The sequence below is a fragment of the Tyto alba genome, unplaced genomic scaffold, assembly GCF_018691265.1.
Source record: "Tyto alba isolate M040663 unplaced genomic scaffold, T.alba_DEE_v4.0 Super-Scaffold_3, whole genome shotgun sequence".
Taxonomy (NCBI): domain Eukaryota; kingdom Metazoa; phylum Chordata; class Aves; order Strigiformes; family Tytonidae; genus Tyto; species Tyto alba.
This window is the reverse complement of record NW_024881304.1, coordinates 14456394-14472833: the sequence shown is the minus strand read 5'-3', so window position 1 is coordinate 14472833 and position 16440 is coordinate 14456394. Positions and strand designations below refer to the sequence as shown.

Genomic DNA, 16440 nt, shown 5'->3' with positions numbered 1-16440 from the left:
CAGGTCCAAGACCTTGGTACTATAGTGGCCCAGAACAGGATGGCAGATAAAGCATCAGCAACTACCAGCAAGGGATCCACTCAAGACTGATACCAGCAGTTTTACAAGAAATAAAACAGCTTTACAGTTATTACTTAAGTCGTATCCTTCCTTATTTTAAGGAAAACCTCAATATAGTGCCATAAAAAAAGTCAATAAAAGGCTACTGTGATTCCAGTGAATGCAGAAGATCATAGTTTGGGAGGATGAAAAGCCCTCTCCATGCCCACGTGCAAATAACAGGCTGAAGTTGGTAGGAATGGTCTGATTCACCTCTAGAAGACCATGGCACTTCCAACACAGCTTAAGAAAAATAAGCTGAGTAGTGTCCTCAAAACAAAACCACTCCACAAAAATCCCCAAACCACTCACTGAACCACGGCAACTCCAAATCTATTACTGTAAGGACATATTACTACAGGGACAACTCATGGATAAGACAAGACCCATTTTCCAAAATCGTTCTCTTGTACTGATGCTCTCCCACCCTGAACAAAATGGTGTAACCCCCAATCTTGCTTACCTGGGGTAGCAGGCATGCAGAGACCATGCTCCAAAAAAACTGACGTAGTCAGTTTTGTTGGAAATTGGCCAGAATGCTCCAGATTCAGCTGTAGCAGCTTAAAAACCCAGCTTCTAACCAATTTATCATTTTCTCACTGTATTGTTCAACAGTGGTATCATTTTACCAACTGTCCAAGTACTACCCTCCAAGAAGCAATAGATGAGAGCTTCTCTGTAACAGTGTTTTTCATCGTAACTAGAGTAGCAAAACAAGTTTTCTACAGCAAAGCCCATCTTTATAAACCTTAGTTTGAGATTAAATGCAGTAAAACTCTTTGGAACTAATAAATCAAATATGCAAATACAAGGTGGGACCCACCCTGCATGCATTTTTGTATTGGTTAACATTTCACATACATAAAAATTTCAACAGTGAACTTCAAGCCAGAATGGCTAAATCATATACTTGCCTCATTTCAATTAAAAACATGAATATAACTATTTTCAGTGTCGTTGGGAACGTTCAGATGCATGGGAAGAAAACAAGGAAATGAAAGAAAACCAAAACCCACCAAATGAAAGTACCTACAGAAAACAGATTTAAAACTGTATTTCCGCATAGCAGTAAAACAACATGCTGCTTGGAAACATCCTTCCACTCCTATTTAACATAATGGTGGTATGAATTACTGCCAAAGTAAACTTCAAAAATTTGTTTGCCATGGAGGAAAACCAAGCAAACTGAAGTTCTGTGTGCAGAAGCCTGTTTCAAAAGCGTGAAGGTTTCTTTGTTCCTTTTAGTGCCAGGTCATTCCAAACTTTTAAGTCTAAATATTTTATTCTGCTTGCAAAACCTTTATTAACCAAAAAAAAAAAAAAAAAAAAAAAGAAAGAAAACTGGAAGGAAAGAGCCCTGCTTAATGCCCTCTGTAAAAATATCACCAAGGGCAACACTCTTCCTATTCTATCAGTCTACTCCCAACAGTTTGGCATCTGAAAGAAAAATATTATTTCATGTAGTGAATAGGGAAGGTATGTTTTTTGAAAAAATGTTTCTATTAAATCCAGGGGGAAAAAAAAAGAGATATATTTACAATTTTAATACAAATTACTTAATCTGTCCTCTTAAATGGCAGTTTCTGACCATTAACAACCGTAAATATAGATAAGACTTTTTATTCAACTATCATGCTAAATTTCAAGTTTCTGTAAGCAGCCCGATAAAGCAGCTCAATTATTCCTCCCTTGCTTATCTGTTATCTAAAAACCACAGACAATATCATTTCAGACACTAGAAAAATACTTGGAACTTTCTGTGCTGTGGCTCAGCTGCCCCAACAGATCTCTATGCACAAACAAGAGTTTTACTTCTCCATCTCTGCTTTCCATTTAGGTCTTCTGCATTTCCATGGTTTTAAGTCCATATTTTCAGCATACAGACATCTAAGCAAACAGCAATTTCTGAAAGTTACCTCAGAAAGTTTATGTTACTTATTCACGATATTTCTCATGGTATTTGTTGTAGTAACCTTCGGATTTAAACTCATAGTGCAAGGTCAGATTCCTAACTGCTGCAGGACTGGGGAGAAAAAGAGGTTGATTTTAATGAGATTATTAGACAGCAACTTTCACTGAGCATTTAATTACAACATTAAATTCAAGCACACATTCAGTGCATCATAATCAAATTTAGCTGGGACACTGTCCCAAACCCAAGGAAATTAATAGGAGTATTTAATTCTTACTTCCCATGGACTAATGCTCTTTTGGCACAGACTGTATTTGACTACAGCATTTTCAGCTGAAAACTCACTTTGCCGTTACTGCATCTGAGGAAACGGCAGTCGCAGGGCAGTGTGGACCCCACCACGTACAGTGTTGGTTCTGCAGTCAACGGCATTTGCATCGGAGCAAACCATGAAGCAGCTGGCTGGCCATTAAAGCACATACGAAGGTGTTATGCATGCTTGTTCGGCTGTTTTGTAGAAGAAAAAGAAACGAGCAAGGAGACATTTACCACCCGGTGTGGGTTCGGATTTTTTGTTGTTGTAAATCAGGTAATTTCTTAATTTTATTCCTACCTGGGCCAGGAGGGGAGGGAGCAGGGGAAAAAAAAGAAAAAAAAAAAAATCCTACAACACTGTTCTCCAGTTCCTGCAAGGCAGCTGCATGAGCTGACGTGCAAATGCAACCCCGTGCTGGCACCAGAAGTGACAATTGCTCTGTACAGCTCTGCTGCAGCATAGAGAAGAAAAAGCACTGAGAACTTACCCAGGGGATTCATTCTTTCGCTTTTCGATCCAGCAAGGCAAGAGCTCACCGGGAACTGCACTTCTGATGGCCACAAAACCAAGACTAGACAGAAAGGTCTTAGTAAGCACCGGCTTCCAGAAACTGCACTTCCACTCCTACCATCCACCTCCTAACCCTGCCGCTGCATTTGTGGCTGCCTTTGTTAGAATACTTCTGCAAATGAAAACAGATGAGTAACTATTGCTGCTTTAGCAAACTCCCAAGCCCATGGTCACTAATAATAGCTTTGTTCCTTTTATTACTAAACAAAACCAAAAAAAAAAAAAAAGTTTAAATGCTTGTATAAAATGCACATTGCTGAATGTTTTCTTTCATTGATCCAGTGCCGTTTCCCATACGAGCTTAGGCCCAGGTCTCTCGAACAATTTATGTGCATCAACACAATGTGGAGCAATCTCAGGCTTTTTGAAGGGGCATCCCTCATAAAAAAAGAAAAAATAAAAATAATCAGGTTTTATGCTCCTTCATTTTAAACATTACAAGTTCAATTTAATTAAAAAAAAAAAAAAAAAACCAAAATCTGAACAGAGACATTCCCACTTTTTGCACAAACTTAAACCCAAACACAGATCTGAGCTCTTTGGTATGTGACATCCCGGAGCTTATGAAGTGAGAGAGGCAAAGGTGCTTTGGCAGGCCGAGCTCCCGGCTCCCTGCCCGCACACTGGCACATCACCGCCAGATCCTGCCCTGCTCCGGCAGCAAACAGCGGGGACGGGAGGGAAAGGGCAGCGTGCGGGGAAGCAAAAGTGGAGAAGGGCAACAGGCGAGGAAGAAAATGGAGACGGTATGAAGCCATTGCTGTGAAATGACAGTAGGAGAATGATGACAAGAAAGCCTTTGCTTGCACAAACTCTGACCTGGCCAACCACTGGTAAAGGAAATAAACAAACAAACAAACAAACAAAAACAAACAAACAAACAAAAACACCACAAAAAATACTTTTGTTAAAAAATTCTGATTTTTCTCCCTAGAATCAAATCAATTACAGGAACCCCTAAAAATAATAAAAGTAACTGTCTTGCATCAGGAAAGTCTGTCATGCTTCTACATGATGGCGCCTTACACTACACACCCCCTTTGGCCCAGGACCTGCGATAGCCTCCTCCTCCTCCCACCGCCCGTGCTCGCACCCGGGGCCGAGCAGGGGCTGTGCCTCTCGGCTCCCCTGGTCTGGCACGCAGGTTTTCACACCGAGCTTGGATGGAACCGTAGCACCGCCAAGCCCAGGGCCTCCCTTAGCCTGCAGGATGCTCCTGGGAAATCACTCTGGGCCATTGGGCTTTGGCCACCCATGCTGGAAGGCGAGTAGACATCAAGAAAAAAAGATATTGAATGTTTAAAAGTCAGGCCATAGCATTTTCATACTGTTAACATCTCAGAGCTTCCAGTGCTTTTTAGCTTATTGATTTCTATTATTGGTTGACTGTTGCTGAATAATCCCAAGCACTGCATGGCAAGTGTTTTTTTTACAGGAAGTCACCAAGCCAGAAGCAGCGAAAGCATCCTCTTGTTCTTGTGTGAGCCCTTTTGCTTTTTTTTTTTTTTTTTTTTTTTTCAGTTTATTTGAACAATGGCACCATGAAACAGCTTACAATAATGACTGTTACAAAATAGGAAGCTGAATTATTAGGCAAGCTTCGTCTGCATAACTCAATCAGCCTAGGGAGGATATGACAGGCACGACAAAGACAAAGAACCGGACTTGATGACCCCAGGCATCTAATTCAGGACTCTGTTTCTGCAACTGAGTTACTTAAACGTTGAAGTTTGCTTTTGCTCCTTTATTAGATGCACCATTACTATAACTGCAGCAGCAAAGCACACACACTTCCCAAGGAGGCGGATCACCAAGCATACACACAGAAGGCAAACACTTTGGAGAGGCTGCGCTGAGAACTTTACTGGAAAATAAGTTTCAAAATGCAAAAGCAAAGTTTAGTATTTAACCTTTTTAGTGTACAAGATGTACACACAGCAGGATGGGTAAATCATGAGTTAGTCTTTAAGCAAAAAGCCAAGCATAGCTTTGGAAACCAAAAAAAAAACAACTATTAAAGGTAGTTTTTAAGTAGTTGCACTGTTCAAAGGCACAGAATTTCTACATGCCTGCTGAGAGCACCACTGGGACCAGCTCTGGAGTGATACACTTTGGACCAGATGTTCAGTAACTAAAGGCAGATACCCACCACCCTGTCATTACAATAACCCTAGTGAAACTATGAAAATCAGGTCTGAGTGCTTGTCTGAGCAATACTTCTGTAGACAACAGCAACACAAGTGACTGAGCAACAGCAATACAGGAACCTGTAAGTGAATCATTAACGAGCAATGATTTCTCCATTACTCACTGTGGATATAGAGTTACTGTGGGTAAGATTTGTTTCTAAAAAAAGGGAACAGCCAACGACATGAGTGCTAACACATTCATCAGAGCTCCACACAACGTAGAAAGGAAAGAGGAAGGCATGGCTACCGGTCAGCCTTTGTCCAAAAGAGCAGTTCATGGAAGAAGGCTCCGTGGAGCTGGGCAGCAGCATCGCGCACCATCTCCTTCCATGGGGGTCGTGCTCAGCAGCTCAAGTCAACTGGTTGTTGATTTTGCATTACACCAAGAAATTATTAACTCGTTCTGCAAAAGCTATACATCTGTCAGACTAGTGATACAGATCAATAACCAGCACAATCGAATTATCAATAGTTTGACCTCTAGGCAAGGGTTTCTGTATCCTTTTACACATATTCTACAGCAAATATTCCTATTACATTTTCTCCAAGCATTTGCGGTCTATACTACTGAAAACAAGCAACAGGAGAACTGAGCTGACATTCTCAGCCAATCTTTAGTCAAGATTAGCAAGCAATTAAAGCTGTTGTATGAGGAATTTTAAGTGCTCTGCTACTTCATGCCAAAACAAGAGCTAGTCAAGCACTGAAATTTGTTTTTTCACAATTCTGTTCTATACAAAAACTGAAGACAAATTTAAAAGAAAAGATTTTTGAAGCAAGGATTCAACCAATTACCAAAACATCTATTATAGATTAAATACCTATATATGCTGAATGAAATTCTACATCAAAAAAGGACATGCAAATATTCTGATTGCTTCCTACCAAAAATGTCAAAGTTAATGTATTCCTACAAAACATTTCAATTTCAACCAAACTGGGGGGTTCTAATAATTTTTTATTGTTTTGTTGCCAAAACATAATTAACGGTTATGTTAATTGCACCCCAGACAGTTTGGGTGCAGCACATCCTGGGAATACTTTTAAAGCCTAGAGCCAAATCTCAGACCCCAAAACAAAGGAGTGCTTTGCCACTCATTGCCTACAATCAGATCCACCAAGACAGGTAGCAGAGAATACAGCTTTTGTCCCAAGAGTGGATCACTTAGTCCCAGCTACACCTCTTCATTAAGTCGCCAGGAAAACTAGGCAAATAGAGAAAGCCATGCATTTTGTGAAGGTAAGAGTTACAAGATGTTCAAGAGGGAAAGCTTTTTTTTTTTTTTTAAGCACAACAAAACCAAGCAGATTTTGTGAACTGTCACCCACAGCAACAATTACACAGCCTGCATGGGTTTTAATAATATGGGTTGAAAATAATTATTTTCATAAATGCACCAACTGGAGCAGAAAGAAATGTTACAATGAACAAAGCAAGTAAACGAAGTTAAGTAAGGCAAATCAACCCTGAGCTACAGTTTCAGACTGATCTGCTGTTCATATAAAGAACGCTGTAGTTGGAGATTAGGGGTGAGAAATAAGAACTCATTAGCTCTTCTTCAGGGTTCATGATTCAAATCTGACAAAACACACACTTCAGTGTTTCCAAGCTTAAAGAAAATTCCAGCAGGGTCACAGAAGATGCTATTTATAGCTGACTTAATCTCTGTGCACTCAAACACAGCTTTTGTGCATACACATATTTTGTTAGCACTTAAATACAAAAAAAAAAAAAAGATCTGCTACTGAAAACTTTATCATTCACAAGTTCTGAAAATGCAAATGAGTTTTTCCTCTTAATATTAGCTGCTCCTGACTGAATGACACCAAAAAACAGCCTATAGTTTTTCCAGCCAAAACTGTTACCGGAAAAAAAACAGGTCCTGGAAAATATTCAGTGACAAAACCGAGAAAGAAGAACGTGGAAAGTTACCAGCAATTAATTTCTTCAGTAGGAAACAAACTCTTCCCATCCTCTCTGTACCTATCAGTACAGCTGATTTTGTTCTGAAACCTGGAACATCCAGGCAGTGAAATGCATTGGGAAGTGCCTGGCACATGGAAGGAAAGCCAACAGCCCTGCAGCCCCGGTCTTTAAGGTCATTCTACAAACATAAGCACAGCTAAGCCCTCTGACAAAAAGAAAATACATTAGAAATCAGTGGTCCTCTGCTCTGCCTTGGCTCTTGACTGGCTGCTCGCTGCAAAGATGATTTAGGTCTGGAGCTGTTAGTAAGAGGGCAAAGCAAACTGGCCAAACATCTGCGTAATCTACACTGGGATCGGGGAGAGGTGATGGGACGGCTCCCATGCCAAGCAAATGGTGCCTCAGCAAACGGACTGCCATCTGGGGTGAGATGGCTGGCTCAGCGGACACAGCCAGAGAGCAGCAATCACTGTTTATGTGACTACAAGATGAGAGGAAATCCGGACAGACTACCCAGCTCTACAGGCAGTGGTCAGCGGGTCAACCCGTGCTGGATGGGTTGGTTAACAGTAGCCATCCTTGGGGGCGATCAACACCCGGATCACCACTTGTTCAACATTTTCATCAGTGACTCTTGGGAGATAAGCAAAGCTTGACTAGACAAGGCTGCTTAGAGCCTTGCCCAACTTTGAACTTGGACATGGAGCCAAGAGGTTGGACCAGATGACCTTTGGGAGACCCTTCCAAACCAAATGATTTTTGGTCCAGAAACACTGAAGTTAAGTCTCTTAAATTACTTATCATATACTTAAAAATATTTTATTCATCCAAGTTAGAAAGGTTTCAGTCATGGCAGATGGGATGAAGAATGATATGGCCCAGGCACTGCATCCCCCATGGAAAGATACACAAGAACATTTGTAGTTACAAGACACTTGCTACTCTTCAGTAACTGCTCTGTGCATGTATTGCTACACAGGCTCCACACAGGTCATTTACTCACAGGGCCCTTGTTATTAATCCTGGTAAATAAGTTTGTCTGTTGACCGACTGTAATTTTAAGCGATTCAGAGGTTGAATGTTCCTAACCAGCCAAACTCTTTTAATGGAATTAAAGAGAGATATCATGTAAGCTTATAATAATGTTGACAACTACTAAAATTCAGTTAGCTGAGCCAATAAGAAACCACTGAACCCTTACATACATTCTCTTCTTCCCAGCGAGCATGCCCGGCACAGAACACCATGTGGAGACTGCACATTTCCCTAACTGCCTTCTTCAAATACTAACGGATCAAATCTGACTGTAAGGGAATGGTGAGCAGCTGAACCCCTCTCCTTCCCCCGAAACAACACTCTGGTGAGTCAGCCCTCAGCTTTTTTCCGGCTCAAATCCAACACATGCACACATACACACAGAGGTTGTTTAGCATATTGTCATTCTGCAACAGTGCCAGTGCCCAAGTTTACTTTTTATTACCTTTCAGTGAGTTTAGGAGAAGATTACAGCTTGGAGGAACACAGGAAAGCATCTTCTTTACCAAACACTACCATGGTGACAACTCCATATTACTAACACGCTGCATTAAAGTCTTTGAGTTAATAGCTGCTTAGCACTGAAAACAGAAGTACTTTACCAATGTACATGCATCAGAAAAATTAAGCAGAATCAGTCAGAATCTCTCCTCATTAGTTTTCTGTAAGTGATAGAAATCTTCTAGCGGTCATAATCCATAACCAGCCGTCATTTCTCTTAAGGTACACCTCAAGGAAACTTGATGTACATCCAAACTTCTGCAAGCTTGCTGCTTTTTGTTGGATGCATCTTTCATTTTCCCTAGGAGTGAAAATCATGTTCTGGAAGGGCTGCAGCATGCCAGGGATTCTTAAAATAGAAAGGCCTGTAGTTGGTGATACTGCAAATATAAACACAGTTATTGGTATAGTGGTGGGAGTAATAGCAGTGACACCGACCCAGAGCAGCCCCGTGGTCAAACTCGGCTGGCAAGCTGCAGACAGCTCCCTAGAATGTGAGCAGAAGAAAGGGAACGGCCGTTTAACAGTTTGAATGGGCATAATGCAAACAAAATGAGTTGTGGCAAATTCACAGCACAATTCTAACCCTCAGGCTGCAGTGTTACTATATTTAGGAATTTCAGTGCAGGAAGGGAGCTAAGAGAGCTACAAGAAGTGCTTTAGTAAAGTAACAGTTAGAGAGCAAGCTGATGGCAAACCTGTGTAATTTTGACCTTGCTGTACAAACAAAGAAAAAAAAGCATTTGCCGTCGGCAGCTGAGGCATGGTGTCTAACTGCCACTTTTGTATGATCGGGGAAAAGTGCAATCATGGCTTTCTGTAATAGCAGACTTTAGAGAAGGATACAAACACCAAGAATCTCAGAGAAAAAAGCTGGACTGAGAAAGGCTTAGCCACCAAACTAGCGAAGCCTACAAACCTTAAAGTCTGCTTAGAAATACTAGATGTCAAAGTTATCAAAGCACACTACCAGTTATAACTGTGTCCTAGTCTAATATAATAATGTCATGTTTATTTTTGTCCTCAACTCCAGACTAGGTGCTCCAGCTATATTTGTGCTTCTCGTAGCATTTTAAAGGAAACACACACACTGACTGAGCAGAGTAGTAGAGAGTATATTATATTATCTATGCCAAAGAGGAGCCTTGGTGCACCACCAAGTTAATAAGCAATTTCAGGTCAACAGAAACACCAAAGCATATATTGAGAAATACTTGCCCAAACATTTTTAAATAAATGTTTCTATTGGACTAAGAACAAACAATATTCCATAGGTTTTAGAATCATTTAGTAAGCTTTGTTTGGTAAACTAAAAGAAAAACTTATTCCAAAAATTTAAATCAAAAAGGTTACTAAGCCTTCAGACATGCGATGACCCAGCCAGTGGCCAGAGCCACTTGAGCACACAGTCCATCTGGCAGCATCATTCAAACTATTGGGGCACTGCAGCACATACATCCTGACAGCGAGAATTCCCAAAACTTCTGAAGAAAATATTCATGATCTCTCTGGTTATTGTTAAGCACATTGCACAGAGCAATGGTGGGAAGAGGGGAGACAGTGTCCCTTCACTTGCCTCTGATTTCAGTTGCATTGCTGTTGACTAGAATACAACTATTAATTACTTTGTAAAAGACAAGACAGCAAGGTTTAGGTCAGAGATAATAAACAGTGCCTAAATGTTGGAAAATAAACAATGCACAACTTCAGTGTAGCTCCTTAATCTCTACTTAGGGTGCACTGTCTTAACTTCCAGCATCCTTCTTGCAACCAACACACACGTGGAAACAAAAGGACATTCACCATGTTATTACCAAGGGTTCAAATTTCAGGTAGAAACAAAAGTTGAACTTCTTGCTGAAGGCAGAAAAGATTGCTCCCAAAGGATAGCTGTTCCCATGACAAGTAACACCCTCCAGTAGCAGCAGTCTAGCTTTAGGGACAATGAAAGTATGGTTCTTGCACTCAGAGAGGGGATCATCCATTTTAGGGTAACACTACCTCAGGCAGGCAAAGTCACATCTGAAGTAAATCTGCTCATTATTTTATAACAAGCAAAAGCACCACGTTACCAAAACTCACTTAAAGTCATTTCAAATAGACCAAAAACTGATAAAGAAATAAAACCTGTACAAATTATTTGTTTTATTTCTAAGTATCACCAGGAAAAAATAAGCCCATCATACGGCCAAACTTACCAAAATCTAAGTACTCTGAAAAGAAGCCTAGCTAACAGCATGAGACATTTCACACTCAAAAAAAAACCCCAAACAAACAGAAAAACAAGCAAACAAACAAAACAAAAAAACAGCTTCACATATGGTTAAATAACATTATGTCTGAGAGATTTGAGAGAATTCTGCTCCTGGCAGGAGCAACCAGAAAACCGCTGCAAGAGAGGTCCCACTGCACTTGTTTCCAAAGATGCCAGAGATGCAGAGGCCACCCCCCTTTCCAGTTTCTGTGTCCACCCTGTTCTCAAATGCAAGGCTGAGCATTTGGTCCACAGGAGACCATTTCTTTCAGCTTCTCATGAGACCCCCTGGGCAGGAGGTGGGGCCACAGTTCAGCCCTTCCAGGTCCAATACTCCCTCCAGTGCTCAACCTAGGTGCCACAAACACTTTATGCTTCTAGAGGCCTTCAGGAAAAGCTACAGCCAACACACAAAGACAGCAGGCCGGCTACATCTACAGGATCAGCAAACAGATCTTAGTCACCCTCTTCCCTCCATTTCGGAAAGGTCACTGTGACCAGTCTCTGAAAATCAGACAGAAGCCCCCACTTTTCTCACCACCTCCCTAAATCAGGTTACAAATTTCAAGACAAAGTTGCCTGCCCTTCTCTCTCCTTGTCTTTTCTTCTTGCAGCTTGTTTTTTCTTACCCCTCACCCCAACCTTAGGATGACAGGCCACAAATAAGATGAGCTGGACTCAGATATCCACACAGAAAAGCCATTGTTTAAAGGTCTTGGGCCAGAACTCAAACTCAAAGTAGATGGCCCTGACCACCCTTGGTCAACTTTAAGTATTCAGTACAGATCCTTTGCCTTCCCTAAATATAAAAGAAACCAGGGCAGATGACTGCAGGATGCATCCGCAAAGTACTTGCTTAGAGCGGCTGATGAACAAATTCATTCGCCTGAAACGTCAAAAGTTATATTCTTGTAATAAGAAAAAGTGATGTTCTTGCAGCCACGATGATCACAGGATATGAGCAATTCAAGAGTTTTTAAGGATATTACTTCATTAGATCAAAAGAAACACTTGTAGGGGGGAAACATAAGCTTTTAGTAGACAAATTCAGCTTCCAGGTGTTCACACCTTGCACCACTCAGACCACCACCAAGCTCCAAAATGTATTTTTTGTTTTGGTATTTCTCACACAAGACAGAAACAGGGCTAAAGGACAGACAGGACACTGGACAAAGCCATTTCTCTCCTGTGAGGTCAGCACAGTTATATTCCAGGTCAAACAGTGCCAGCATCTATGTTCGCACATGATTAAAGAAAACTACCAAAGTATAAGAAAATGCTTGCTTAACGGTTGACCAAATCTGAAATACCGTTAAGTGTTCTGCTGTTCCAATAGCATGTCAACAGATGGATCAGCATTAGTAACACAGAGATTATTCACGTCACTGGTTGCATAAACCAAGAAAAAGACTGCTATTGTGGAACAACTGAGATTTCTTATGAAGTAATAATTTAACCATAAAAATATTAATTGATTCATTTTCATACATTTTGTGGAATCCCTATCCTTAGATGCAAAGCCAAGTCTGCTTAAATTTGATTAGTTTTGGGGAGGAGGGGGAGTGGGGAGACAGGAAATAATTAATCATTTATGAACAGAAGAAAAAACTGCTAATGCAATCAAGCCATCACTTCTAATTCAGTTGGCAAGTTTTCCTTTATTGTATGATGGGAACGTGCTAAATCAAGTCACCAGATCTGAATTCCTCCCCTTCCATGACAGAGGCATAGAGAGGCTTTAATATTACCAAAGCCATGTAGTACAGCTTTTATGCTAAATTCTACTTATCCCGCTACTAGCCACCGTAGCAAAAAAATTCTGAGTAAACAGGGAAAAATAAATCTCAGTGAGATGTAAGCTACAAAGCACACATTATGGCTGGTTTGGGCCACAGACATAAGGATTATTGGATAGTCAAACAGAGGATAAATAGTAAAAAATAGGCAGAGAGGTCACAACTACTCTTCAACCTCTCCTGAATCCAACGCAAACTCATGTCCTAGCCCAAGCGCATGACCTGCGATCCCAGACTGGTCTCAGGAATAGCCAGTTTGCAAAATCTGAAGTCCTCAATACAAAAGGCGCGCTCTCCTTTTCCTGCAATCTGTCTGTAATTAATCCTACCATTTGTTGTTTCCATATTACTTACCTTCCTACCATTTCTTACCCTTTTCTACCCTACCCAAGCTAAGTAAATTCACAAAACTAGAGTTCTAGGGATCATCCTTGGATTTGTGCTGTACAAAACACCACGAAGTACAGAGGTATAGCTGGGATTCCTCTGTACTGTGAAAATACAAAGAATCAAGATCTGGCTATTGGCAGGAAGCTACAGACATTTCATTTAGCCTTCAATGGTACCGGGGGAGGACAGAGGGGACAATAACGTGGAAGACTTCACATCAAAAGAAAGGATGTAGTACAAGAGGCCTTCTCCTTTAGGAGAAAGGGACACAGAAAAATGCAAGAAAGAACAGAGAATGCAGAGAAGAAGCTGCCAGGACAACAGTGGGAGTGCAAGGACCAGCCCTGAGGGATGTGGCACAGGTGGAGACCGCAACATGAGAAAGGCAGGAACCAGATATCAGGGCAGGTGAGGTAAGGGACAAGGAAAGACAGGGACAGCAAACAGTGTGGAGAGTGCAACTGAGTATCATCATAGTAAGGATGGAGGAATGCTTGTCTGGGTTTATGTGGGGAAAGAGGTGGGACAAGAGACCCAAGAACAGCATCAGCTCCTAGAAATGTTTTAAAAAAAAAAAAAAAAAAAAAAAAAAGAATTGAAAAAATAAGAACAAGAAACCCCAAAGGCTTTTGGTTTTGTTCTGTTTAAGGAAAGGTCAAAGCTGCAAGTGTTGAGCAACAAAAACTAAATGACAGCTTCAAGAAGTGAGCTGGTCAGAGTTCATTCTCCGTGCATTGGACCATGCAGGAGAGCATTTCCCAGTCCCAGCCAGGAGCAGACAGTGCAGGAACTTCCTCTTTCAGTAACCTGACAGATAAGAAGTACCCTGTTGTACATGTTACTGTCTGCCACGTCTCTCCAACACTATGGGTCCAGCACTGACTACTAAGCTATTCCTACATGTCAGAGAACATCATTGCCAGTAGCGTAAGGCCATCATTACCAGTAACTGCAACTAAGCTAGTTCTGTCTGCACAGAGGGAATGGTTGTTTTATGTTCTGAAATATTTTGTAATAAACTTATTTTCAGAAGCTCATAGGAGAGTTTTGCTTGGTGACACTAGCATCAGATGAAAAAACTACAGGACCTGGCAAGGATGAGGGCTGCTGACTGCTGCTCATCTACACTACCTGAGGAGAACTTGCTCCCTTTTCTGTTTCTATTTTGCCATTTGCAAAGCAGGAATGATGATAATGGCCTCTTCTATAAGGTATTTTTTGAATTAGAAAACACAGCCACTGTTGTCCAGGCACAAACAATGGTCCCTGTTCTAAAGAAAATGGAGAGAGGCCAAATACTTGGATGTATAACCCAAGCAGAGCTGCACTGAGGGCATGCAGTCTGGTAGAAGGTACATGGCAGGCTCAGAGATGCCCAGCAGCCCTGGCATTAAGGAGGTGGGGAGAAGCACACACACCCCTCCCTCCCAGCACCACACAGAAAAACACTCCATATACTTAATGTTTCACTGCACAAGCAGCTAAGCATTGGCTGTGCTTAAGTCCCAGACAACAGGGAAAAATAATTATGAAAAGTATCTGGGATGCTGGAAGATTTGCTTTCTTATTCACAGTGTGTTGTATCTGCCTCTGCAGTTTTTCCTCACGTCTCTGCCCAGATGCGAACCGAAACTAGTTAAGTAACAGTACAGTTCACCCTTGATGATGCAGAGTTTCTAATGAGGGACTTCCCAAGAAAATAATACTCAGACTTTGAGTAATAATTATTCATACATGTTATAAATAAACACAGCTCCTAATACTTTTAATTAGACAGTTTCCACCAAGAAGTTATGTTCCCCTTAAATATTTACATTGTAAAAAAAAAAAAAAAAAAACAAAAAAAAAAAAAACAACAAAACACACCAACCAAACCCAAACTTAAACAACATTTCTCCCAGTGTTAAAGGAGTTGTAGAGCGGCCTACATCAACATGGTCTTACTGGAATCCTCTCTCATTACAGCTTTCTTCCTTCAGACTAGGTAAAAAATTGAGATCAGAAGCATTCATTTACTCAGCTATTCACATTTGAACAAAATTAATCGTTTACGTACGTAAACGTTTTATCCATCTGCATCACAAGTTACAATTACATTTGAAAGTATTAAACAAACCAGCTGTTGAATGACTGGCTTCTGCAATTCTAACAGACAGTAACCCATACCCAGAGGCTTCTATTTTGCTACATTCCCTTGAGCATATAGAGTATTTTACCCACTGTGGGAGGAATTGCTCTCTCCCCCTAACTGAAAATAGCTTATTTATCACAGTCACAAAACTTAAGCTTTTTCTACAACTCCCCCCTATATATTAGCATATCACAGGTTTTGTGCACATTCACTCATATACACCAAGTCTCTACCTGCCACGTAGAAGCTACTTAATTATTTGTTTGCACTGCCACAGCACACAGGAGCAGTCAACATCAATCAGCATCTTGTACAAACAGCACTACACAAATACCCAACATGACCACTCATGTCCTAAAGAACTTATAGAAGACAAACAACATAAGTAACATGGGGGGAGCCAAAAGTGTTCCAGGAGATAGCAGCAGTCCCTACAATAGATGCTAAAGGGGTCTGTTTGTCTGTTTTTAATAACAACAATAATAAAAAAAACCCTCAACCAATTCCTACTATGGATCTCTTCTTCCCTTTCAAGGAAGGAGAAATACTCAGAATACTGTTTCCATACTAAAGTTAACGGTCGCATCAAAATGAGTTGACAAGGCAAACAGACAGAAGCTTTTACTTGAAAGAGCATGGTAGCTGGTAGTCTTCCCTCTCCTTCCGCCCCAGGCTCTGCTCTGCTGAACCTTCCCCTTCATTTTCTATGAGTGAATTTTATTTTATGTAATACTGCGATAGGAAGCGTTGCAGCAGAAAGCATCTCAAGATCATCTTTACCTGCCAATTTACCCCCTGCACTGGCAGGCTGAAGATCTCAAGGGAAAGCATGCAAGACAGAGACAGATGGAAAAAATGAGCTAACAAGACTGTTTCTATTAAGAGCACCTCATCAAAGAGCAACTCAAAGAAACTGAAAAGATGGGGCAGAAAAAGACACACAAGAGGAAAGAAAGCAAGGTAAGCACATTCAGTGAGACACCTGCTGTAAAAGCTTTGTGAGATGACTCACCCAGTCCCCTGTTCCTCTCTCCAGCTTAGTTCAACACTGGATCAGAGGGAAGTGCTACACATCAGGAAAAAAGGGTGGAGTTGACAGAACATTTCCTGGGCAATCACAGGAGCAATAAGCAGCCTGTTTGACCACCCCGTGAAAATTACAGGAACATCAACACTGCTCAAACACACACAGCACGCTAGAGCGCCCTGCAAGCTGCTCCCTCAGCCTTATGCAGCCAGCATGCTAGAGGCTGGTTGTAATCTGTCCCTGTGATAGCAAGCTCCACTCCAGATGTTCCTGTGTGCCACCCAGACAGCCCT

At 41.2% G+C, this 16440-nt stretch overlaps 1 protein-coding gene across 10 annotated transcripts in view; it reads right to left on the bottom strand.

Moving 5' to 3' along the window:
• MITF (melanocyte inducing transcription factor) overlaps positions 1-16440 on the bottom strand; it is a 112091-nt gene that overhangs the window by 67273 nt on the left and 28378 nt on the right. Inside the window, exon 1 of one of the 10 annotated variants that reach the window (XM_032985710.2) lies at positions 2815-2867. The exons of the other annotated variants lie outside the window; for them this stretch is intronic. The gene's annotated coding sequence lies outside the window, so the exon portion shown is untranslated. Of the gene's footprint in view, positions 1-2814; positions 2868-16440 lie in introns of those variants that run through there. 10 annotated transcript variants of the gene reach the window in all.